The 10,491-nt window shown below is 38.2% G+C and overlaps 1 pseudogene; it reads left to right on the plus strand.

Moving 5' to 3' along the window:
• Positions 1 to 5,014: 5,014 nt before the first annotated feature.
• Positions 5,015 to 5,166, plus strand: LOC110565427 (large ribosomal subunit protein eL39-like; annotated as a pseudogene).
• The last annotated feature ends 5,325 nt before the right edge of the window (positions 5,167 to 10,491 follow it).

The following is a 10,491-nucleotide window of genomic DNA, read 5'->3' on the forward strand; positions in this document are numbered from 1 at the left end:
CCTCAGGAGATTTACGACATTAAAATGAAGTTCTCAATCACTCACAGCTTGAGGTCAGTTTCTTCACTTCCTTATAATTTTCTCCTAACCTCTGGCTGAGAGCAGCATGAGAAGTGAGTTGGGATTTCCAGAGATGGAGTGGATGACTTCTTAATTATGAAAGTACCTACAAAGTCAAGTGTGAATGCGGCTTACTGTCCAGGGGTCAGAGTGGATGAAAGTACTGAGACACGGAGAAGGAAGAGGACCAGGGTAAGAGTTAGGGGCATTTGAACAATTGTTACGAGTTCTTGGTCTCCATGTTCTCCCTATTCATGGAATTCAGTAAACATCAATTAGCTATGTCCAGGTACTGTTACACACTATAGTTTCAAAGGAGAATGTAGAAATGTGGCTTTTCTTACTAAGGAAGAATTAAAAGAAATAAGTGAATGAAAACAGTTCATCAATGCCAGTAGTACATGCAAAATAGAAGGCAAAAGTAAAGGAGAGTGGAGTGTGTAAATAAATCACCTGAAAGAGGAGATTTTTAAAAATGCATGGGTAAGAAAAATTTTCATGAATGCGGGGGTAAGTAGAACTATCTATATGTGTTCATGTACAGGTACACATGTAAACACTCCTCATTTGAGCAAACAAAGGATAAATAATTACAGCATATTTCAAAGTGGTACCAAGTCTAAACACTCCAAGTTTTTCTCCATGATTGGAAGTCAGACACCCGCCAGTTTGACAGATTCCAGAAGTACTTCCTCGTACAGAGAAGTGGGATACTTCTGTACATGTTCTTGGTTTCCTCCCAGTGGGACACAGTAGAAGAGACTTTCATGCCCTACAGGACAGGAAGACCAATTTTACCTTTCGTGGCTATTTTATTACCTCTTCTGCATCTTCATATGAACTAGGCTGTCCAACTCTTACTTCTGTGGCCCTCATGGTAGTGTTTTAATCAATCAAATGGTGACCTGAATGTCTTCATATAATTCACTAAAGTGTTCCTACCTTGGTCTACTATGAATTACTTAACACCTTTGCATGCTCACCAAAACACACTCACCTCTCCCTGCTTTTGAGGCTCCTTAAAAACTTACCTGTTTAATTAACTATTAACCATTCGCCACACTTCAATTCTAATGCTTTACCAACTAGTGCCTATAAATTGTCAACTCAGTGTGAATAAATCGATCATCTATAATGTAGAAGGTATTCTGTCAGGTGCTCTTAAGCATAAAAATAGTTGTTTCAAAAAGTATTATTTCAAATATAGATCATAGTTGGTGACAAGCATGTTAAAATGTTAAGGAAGAAATGGACAGATTCATGCAACTGATTTTTTGATGCAACATCACAAAAATTAAAAATAAGTGATGAGTGGATGAAGGGATATGTATGTGATAAATCAAATATGATAAAATATTAATTGTGAGTCCTTGGTAGATATGTGACTATACTCTAAAATTTGACATTTAAAAATGTTTAAAATTCCCAATAATAATAATAGTAATAATAATAATAACTAGGCACAAATAACTGATCACTGTTAAGCTGAAAATTACCATTCAAGTGGAAGTTTAAACACTTCAACAAAAAATAATTTCCATACTGTGAGGTACTGACTATATGAGCAGTGGGAATTCAGAGAAATCAGCAGGAACTGACAGATGATGAGGAGCACCAGTTGAGATTTGAAGAATGTAGGATTTTAAATGATGACATAGAAGATGGAGAGCTCTTTCAAGTGGGAACGACAGCATGAGCAAACACAAGAAGGGGGCATAGAAACGCAGGTGTTCGAGGTAGGAATAGCTAATGCTGTGATAATACTCAGTAATAGCTTTGGTTAAGACAGAGCTGGAATGCTGCTATAGGTAGGAAAAGACATAGTCCCTTTCCTTAATACACTGGTAGTTTTTGGACAAATGGTGGACACAGTGTTTACAAACAAATTTGTCACACAGTCACATAACATAATCAGATGAAATACAGGCACTCAAGGGTGCTGCAAACCCTATACATCCTCTCCAACATATCTCCTCACGATGCAGTGCAATTGGATGGACAATATTTGGGCAATCATTTATCTCAATGGTTGTATCATACAGTAGAAGTCAGATACTGCATATTTACAAAAGCTGTTCAAATTTCCCCTTTACCAGAATAACATGTAACATCACTCGTTTTCCCCAGGCCAGCTCAGGCCAAAGAAGAACCAATGATGCCAGTCACTGCCTCTCATGGTAGGCCATTCCTTGCTTGTCTGATAAGAAAATAGATCCATAAATACCATAGAAACAACAGAACATATTGGAAAGATATGGATTGCCTGTTGGTCTGCTTGTGTGGCTCCTGTCTCTTCTGGGTCCTTCTATATCCCCCTTCTTCTGTAAGACTCCCTTGCTCTATCCAAGGTTTGGCTGTGAGTCTCTGTGAGTCTCTGCATTTGCTTCAATACAATGTTGCATGAAGTCTTTTAGAGGACATCTGTGGTAGGTTCCCATCCTCTTCCCTCTCCTCTTCTGCTTCTGGTGTCTATCTTGTTTGCTATTCTGAGTGAGATTTAAACATCTTCCCTAGAGTCCTCCTTGTTGTTTAGCTTCCTTAAGTATGTAAATTTTAGTATGTTTATCCTATATTATATGTTTAATATCCACTTATAAGTGAGTATATACAATGTGTGTCTTTCTGCTTTTGGGTTACCTCACTCAGGATGACCTTTTCTAGTACCCATCATTTGCCTGCAAATTTCATGATTTCCTTGTTTTTAATAGCCAAAAAGTATTCCATTGGGTAAATGTGCCACAATTTCTGTATCCATTCTTCAGGTAAGGGACATCTAGGTTGTTTCTACATTCTGGCTATTATTAATAGAGCTGCTATGAATATAATTAAGCAAGTGTCCTTGTATGGTTGAGAAGCTTTCAGATATATACACAGGAGTGGTATAGCTGGGTCTTGAGGAAGAACTATTCCCAATTTTCTGAGAAAGTACTGACCAGTTTGATTTCCAAAGTAGTTGTACAAGTTTACATTCCCATCATCAATGGAAGACAGTTCCCCTTTCTCTACATCCTCTCCAACGTATCTTGTCACTTGAGTTTTTGATCTTAGCCAGTCTGATGGGTGTGAGGCAGAATCTCAGAGTTATTTTGATTTGCATTTTCCTGATGACTAAGGGCATTGAGCATTTCTTTAAGTGTTTCTCTGCCATTTGATATTCCTCTGTTAATAAACATGTGATAAACTCTGTTTAGCTCTATGCCCCACTTTTTTACACAAGGCCAAAAAAAGCTGGGCCCAGAGGGGACTGCAGAGACTGATGCATCAATGAAAGATCATGCATAAAGAGGACCTAGATCCCCTGCTCAGATGCAGCCCATAGACAGCCCAGTCTCCAAGTGAGGAACTTAGTAAGGGGAGTGAGGGGAGAAGAGACAGTCTCTGACATGAACTCAATTGCCTGCTCCTTGAGCACTTCTCTCTGGTGGGGTGACCTAGCCAGCCCAGAGAGAAAGAAGATCCAGGCAGTCCTGATGGGACCTGATCAGACAGGAGAAGAGGACAACTTCTCCTATCAGTGGACTAGGTAAGAGGGATAGGGAAGTAAGAGGGAGGGAGGGTAGGACAAGGAGGAGATGAGGGACAGGGCTACAATTGGGATACAAAGCAAATAAATTATAAATAATAATAAGAGGAGGAGTAAAAGAAGGAGAAGAGGAAGAAGAAAAGATATAGATTGCCTGATAATTAAAATAACCTATCAAGAATATACATGTGTGCATACACATACACACCAATACATACATGTAACAATAATAATCAAAGAAAAGGGGCTACCAACCTGAAAGAAAAATAACGGGAAATTATGTAATTATATTGTCAAAATAAAAGAAATAACTTTTAAAATTAAAAACAAATCATTTGCATAGTAAAGGCAACTGTCATCAGAGTGAACGGACAACTCCATATAGGAAACATTCTTTGTGAGACAGTGAATTAATAATTAGAACATATTAAGAACTGCAAAAGTTAAATACCAAAAAGATATTTTATTTTCCATCAATAAATAGAGCAGTGAAGTGAGTAAAGGTCATTAAATACGTTAATCCTCAACATCTTAAGCTCTTAGAGAAATGCATGCAGTATAGCTACCTTGAGATTCTATATCTCTTTTTTTTTGCCTGGAAATTAGATATTTATTTTTGATTGATGTTACCACAACAATAACAGAAATATAAATATTAATGGGTTACAACAATAAAGAAAATAAAAGTCACTGCCTCATAAGGTCTGTTCAGGCTAACAGAGTTAAATATATATATTTAGCCACCTTGTTTTTACTAGCAATATTAAGAGATAGTTATTTTTTAAATTTATTTATTTAGTATTAATTACAGTTTATTCACTTTGTATCCCAGCTCTAGCCCCCTCCCTCATCCCCTTCTTCATCTCTTCTCATGCTTCTCCCCAAGTCCATTGATAGGGGAGGTCCTCCTCTCCTTCCTTCTGATCCTAGTCTATCGGGTCTCATCAGGAGTGGCTGCATTGTCTTCCTCTGTGGCCTAGTAAGGCTGCTCCCCCCTCAGGAGGAAGTGATCAAAGAGCAGGCCAATCAGTTCATGCCAAAGACAGTCCCTGTTCCCATTACTAGGGAACCCACTTACACTGAGCTGCCATGGGCTACATCTATGCAGGGGTTCTAGGTTATCTCCATGCATGGTCCTTAATTAGAGTATCAGCTTCAGAAAAAGAACAATGGGCCCAGATTCTTTTTGGTTCTTTTGAACTTCTTCTGCAGCTGCTGTTCCCTCCAGGTTTTTCTATCTCGCCCTTCTTTCATAAGATTCCCTGCACTCTACCCAAAGTTTTGTTATGATTCTCAGCATATGCTTGATACCTTGCTTGGTAGAGTCTTTCAAAGGCCTTCTCTTTTTCCTGTCAGAATGGCAATCATAAAAATTAAAATTAAAAATAAAAACAAAACAAGCTCTTCTCCTTTCCTCCACTATTGTGTGCCATGTCTTCTTACAAGACTTTCCAAATCAAGAAATTCCTGGCCAAGAAACAAAGCAAAATTTCCCTATTCCTCAATGGATTCAGATGAAAACCGGTAACAAAATCAGGTACAACTCCAAAAGACACCGGAGGAGAACAAAGGTGTGTCTGTAAGGATTTACAGTAGCAAGACTGAAGGTTTACACTGAGTCCTAGTCATCGACCAATCCTACCAGATGGAGTTTTACATTTTTAACCTGAAGACTTGGGCTTGCCTTAGTTGGGGGTGGAGTTTGTCCAATAATAAAATGTAGAACCTTTCAAAAAAATAAATAACAAAAATGTTGATGAGGATATAGAAAAAGGGGAATCATTGTCCTTCATTGTTGAGAGTGTAAAGTGTCTCATCCACTATGGAAACCATTATGGATATTTCTCAATAAAGAAATACAACTACTATATGACCCAGCTCCACACTCCTGGGAATATACTCCATAGATGCTAACAAGGAGATACTTCCATGTCCTGTTTTGCTGCTATTGTTTTTACAATAACAAGGAAATTCAGTGAGTCTAAATCTAATGAAAATGTGGTATGCATATACAACAGAATTTTGTTCAGCCATAAAAATTATGAAAATTTATAACAAGTATTCAAAATTCAGTACTTCTCTCGTTCTTAAAGAAGCTGAAGCAGATTTTGAATATGTTATTTCTAAACCGGGGCAGGTTCTCCTGCTGTAAAAATTAAAACAATAAACTCTGCTACACCTAAGTCTGTTTTCATGAAGAGAAAATAATCACTTAGGCCCTTTCAACTCAACTTTATTCTTCAGCATGAGATTTAGATGTGGACAGGGAGGGCATGAACTTAGAATATTTCCTTTCACCACCAGATGCCCACAGCATTGGGTTTTCTACACCTGCTTATGAGCCTACGTGTAGTGATGGATGGAGATTATAGATTACAGATGGACATGAAGGTGGTACAGACAAACAAATGACTGGTTGATAATTATTGGTAGGGCATGGACATGCCAGAATATTCTCAAAGAATGCCACATCGCACTTCAAATGCTCTTTTCCTTAGATTCCTTTCCTGGGTCAGTTCTGGAATCTGTTCTGGAATCTAGTCCTTCGGTTCTCACCAATTATTGCTGAGCAGTCACATGTGAAGTCAGATGGCCAACTTCAAGGGGCTGAGCCATCTCTAGATGATTCATATATGGTATTCGTCTATGATATTCCTATAAGATATTCAACTACAGTTAATAAAGTGTTATCTTGATAGCAGAATAAAAATGTTTTCAAAATTTTTCAACAATTCCAAAATATTCACATTTGCCTTTTAAAGTTTTCTACTGCAAAAAAAAAAAAAAGTTTTGAATTGTTACAAACTAAACATTAGGCAAATTTTCATTACCAGATAGAATCTAATCTGTGAGATTGCTTTTGAAAATTTACTTCAGTGCATTTTAAAAATAGATTACTTTACCTCTGGCCAAAAATGTTCATATAGGCATAGAGCTGACTCATTCTCCCTCCAGAACTCGCTGTGGTAGGGGTAGAGATGCCCTGGGTTCTCACACAGAAAGGTGACTGTGTAGGGGGTTCCTTTTGCCATGTGTTGATTAGAATGCAATGGGATTCTTCTGAGAAGCATCTCTGTTCTGCACACAGCTGATCCCTGCAGACTAAAATCCAAATTTATTCTTACCGTATTTCACATCTTCAGGAGTTATTTCTATCATTTGGTTTATAATCTCACTTATCTGGTCCAAACTGTTCATTTCTATCTTTTCTTTTCTTCCTTATCTGACTGCTAAATCAACTAAACAGCTTGGCACAGTGAATCACACGTTCTCAGTATGGAGTTCCATCACATTTTTGAAAGTAAAAAGTCATGTTCTATTATCAACAGTAAAAAAGGGAAAATAAGCTCTGTTTCCCTAACAGGAGGAGAATGCTAAGTACTCTACCAGATGTATGATGGATTTCACAGAAAAAAAAAAATAGGCCAAGTATGCATTCATGGCTACATTAACTAACAAATGGAGCTTCATGAAATTACCCAGCTGGAACCGATGCTGACTTGAACAGCCCAGCACCAACCACTTACCTGCTTTAACTTATCTATGAACTTAATATTCCACTTGAAGAATTCAACACCCCTTTGCCAATTTGATATTAGTTTTCCTTGTAATTCTTACCAGAAAAAAATTGCTTTGTATTTATTGGGGCAAACAATGATGGGAAGAAAGCCAGTAAGGTTTAGGCTTTAAAATACCTAAAAGTGAACCAAAGACAGCTAAATCACAATTATTTAGTGATCATTATTTCAGTAAATGATACTAATTTAAAGCATATTTTTGAATGTAAACTTTGATGGCAGCATTAGAAGATACATATAAGTATGGGTGTGATTTAGTAGAACTCTCCAGGAGCATAAACAAGGCCATAGGTTCAATCCTCATCATTGTAAACAAAGCAGGAGGCTAGGAAGGATGTGTTTTCTAACAGCTATTGTTTAAAAGGTGATATTTAAAGAGATATTTTTAATATTTTAATATGTATATATGTGTTGTTATGTGTACATAAGTGTGGATGCCTTCAGAGGCCAGACAAGGACATCAATTTCTTGGGGCTGGAGTTAAATGAGGTTGTGAACCATTGGACACGGGTGCTTTGAACTGGACCTTGAGTTCTCTGCAAGAACAGTTCATGGTCTTAAACACTGAGCCATCTCTCCATCCTTAGCAAGTGTTGTTTGTTTGTTTTGACTGAAAAGGTTTTTGAAAACATTTAAATATTATGCTACCTTGTTTTATGCCAACTTGATGCAAGCCGTAGTTATCTGACAGGAGAAAATGCCTCTTTAAGATCAGACTGTAAGCAAGCCTAAAGGGCATGTTCTTAATTACTGATTGAAGTGGGAGAGTCTAGCCCATTTCGAGTGGTGCCATCCCTGGGCTGGTGGTCCTGAGTTCTACAACAAAACAGGCTGAGCAAGCCAGAGGGAGCGAGCCAGTAAACTGCACTCCTTCTCGGCCTCTGCCTCAGCTCCTGCCTCCAGGTTCCTGCCCTGTTTGAGTTCTCTCCTGACTTCTTTCAGTGATGAGCAGTGATGTGGATGAGTGTATAAGCCAAATAAACCTTGCCTTGCCAAGTTGCTTGTGGTCATGGTGTTTTATTACAGCAAACATAACCATAACTAGGACAATCACTGTTTTAAAAAAAGACATTGTGATTTCAAATACTTGTATGTTCAGGGTTTGGGGAGCCAGACTAACTAAACCTTTACCTCAGTCAGCAATAAGTGATGAAGACATACTTGGGTCCAGGGGCTACAGAGGTATTTATAAAATCTTTCATAACAACAATGAGCAAGAGGTTTACTGGCTGTTGGTCTTCTGTGTATTGTCATAGGAAGAATACTGGGAGCATGTCATCCATCTCCAACTGCCCAGTACAGAAGCAGGCAGGTGCCATCCAGGACAGAGTGTACTAGCTTGGCTTCCACCGCACATTCTGAATCTATGGCAAAGCCATGTTAAAGAATACAACAGGGGACTAGAACAAAGCCACAAAGTAATTGCCAGGGCTGGCTCTTTCCTTCTCCCTCTGATAGGGAAATGGCTCCACAGGAATGGCCAAGGAGAAATGAGGGCCAAGAGAGTGATGACGATATTGGTGACAGACCCTTTGGATTCTAAGAGAATTACTTTTGTTCAAATTGACACAAATGTGAATGGTGAATGGGGAATTGGCTGGAGGTAAGCATGAAGATGGCAACTCGGGGTCTGTATGGGGTATGCGGTCTAGGTGTCCCCGTGTTGTTCAAGAGGAGCCTCAATGGACATCCATACTTTTATTGTGGTTACATGAAGTAATGCTTATGTGTTCACAAGTACTGTGCCCTATTGAAGTGAGTTTTATACTGTACATGAAGTCCATATACTACATCTCTTCCAGAAGTCCTAAACTTTTCAATTAGCAGTTGATGTCTTCAGCATTTTTAGACTGGTGTATTATTAGGTGGAGATAGTATTGCAACATTTAAAATACTTTTCAGCAGCATATACAGGGTTGTAGTAGGCCAACTTAGCGGGAAACACCGTTTCTATGTTTTAACCATCCAGGTCACTTATTGTATTCACTTGTGTAATCATTGCAATTCTGAGAACAGCACTACTATATCCTCATTTCAACAATGATTAAACAGAACATAAATGTTACATGTTTTACCAAAGGTCACTCGGATGACTAGTAAACAAGCTAGCTCCTGATCCATTATCCTATGTCATCAAAGAAGTGATGTAAGAAAAAGAAAAGAGAAAATAGGAATGGAGAAGAGATATTAAAAGTGGTTGAAACTGAAAACGGAACTGCGTAAGATGGCAAAAGGAGTCTGCCAGCTGAGATTAGTAAGAGTAGCCTAGTGTAAGAGTTGAGAGTCACCTGGAGAAAAGCCTGGAAGAAACAGAGGAGCCACTATGATGAATTCAAATGGCATAAGACTGTGGTCTCCACTCAGTCTCGTGCCTCAAAAGCTGAAGGAAACTGCATTACAGTAATTTCTGTGGACAAGAAGCCGCATTCACGGGCAGCAACCTAGATACAAAGCAAGTACAGTTCTGAACACTGAAGAAAATGGAGGTTCACCAATTCTACTACAAAATTGGCCCTGAAGAGTAAAAATTGGCCCACAACAATGAGAAAATGTTTACCCACCAGTTCCCAGTCATCAGCTAAATATTATAATGAAGCAGTACTTAAAGGCAGTGCAAGAAAAGCAAGTTATTGTGCATACATTTATGTGAGGTTCCACATGAAATGTCCACACTTAAATAACTCAATATTCTTACATTCTGACCAGAGCCCAATTAACATCTGCAAGTGGCTCCAAATTCAACAGTTATTAACAAGTAGGAGCTGCAACCTTACATTCTTATTTTTATAATTACAGGGCAATTTCCCCTCTCATTCATCAACATATTAAGTTGTGGGCTCAGTGAACTTTTTAAAGGACAGAGATTTTTCTAAGAATTTTTTACTTTTTTTCCCTTATGCTGGCATTTTAAAAACTAGAAGAAAATCATGTAGAGGAGAGTTAGTTTTAAATGCATGAAAAGACAGGTAACACATGAAAAAAAAAGCGAAGAATATAAAATGCTTAGAACATACAAAAAAAAAAAAGAAAAACGATCATGTTTATTTTGGATATCAGCAGAGATGTAGACCTCATGTTTTTCTTTCTTTAGATAGCAGCTTATGACCGGACCCGTTAAGCTCTGCAATTAACAGGTGGACGGCAGACAAATCAAAGTAAGGGAAATGAAATGGAAGTGAAGACATTTTTTAATTCCTAGTTAGTCTTTTCTTCAGTTTTTACTGCATGCTGGGAAATTGATACCCACACATAATGTAATGGCTTTCTGAACATGTAAGGGTTGTGGCACACAGGCAACTTTGGAGTTCTATGGTTTATTGCTTTACCACT

The sequence above is a fragment of the Meriones unguiculatus genome, chromosome 16, assembly GCF_030254825.1.
Source record: "Meriones unguiculatus strain TT.TT164.6M chromosome 16, Bangor_MerUng_6.1, whole genome shotgun sequence".
Lineage (NCBI taxonomy): Eukaryota > Metazoa > Chordata > Mammalia > Rodentia > Muridae > Meriones > Meriones unguiculatus.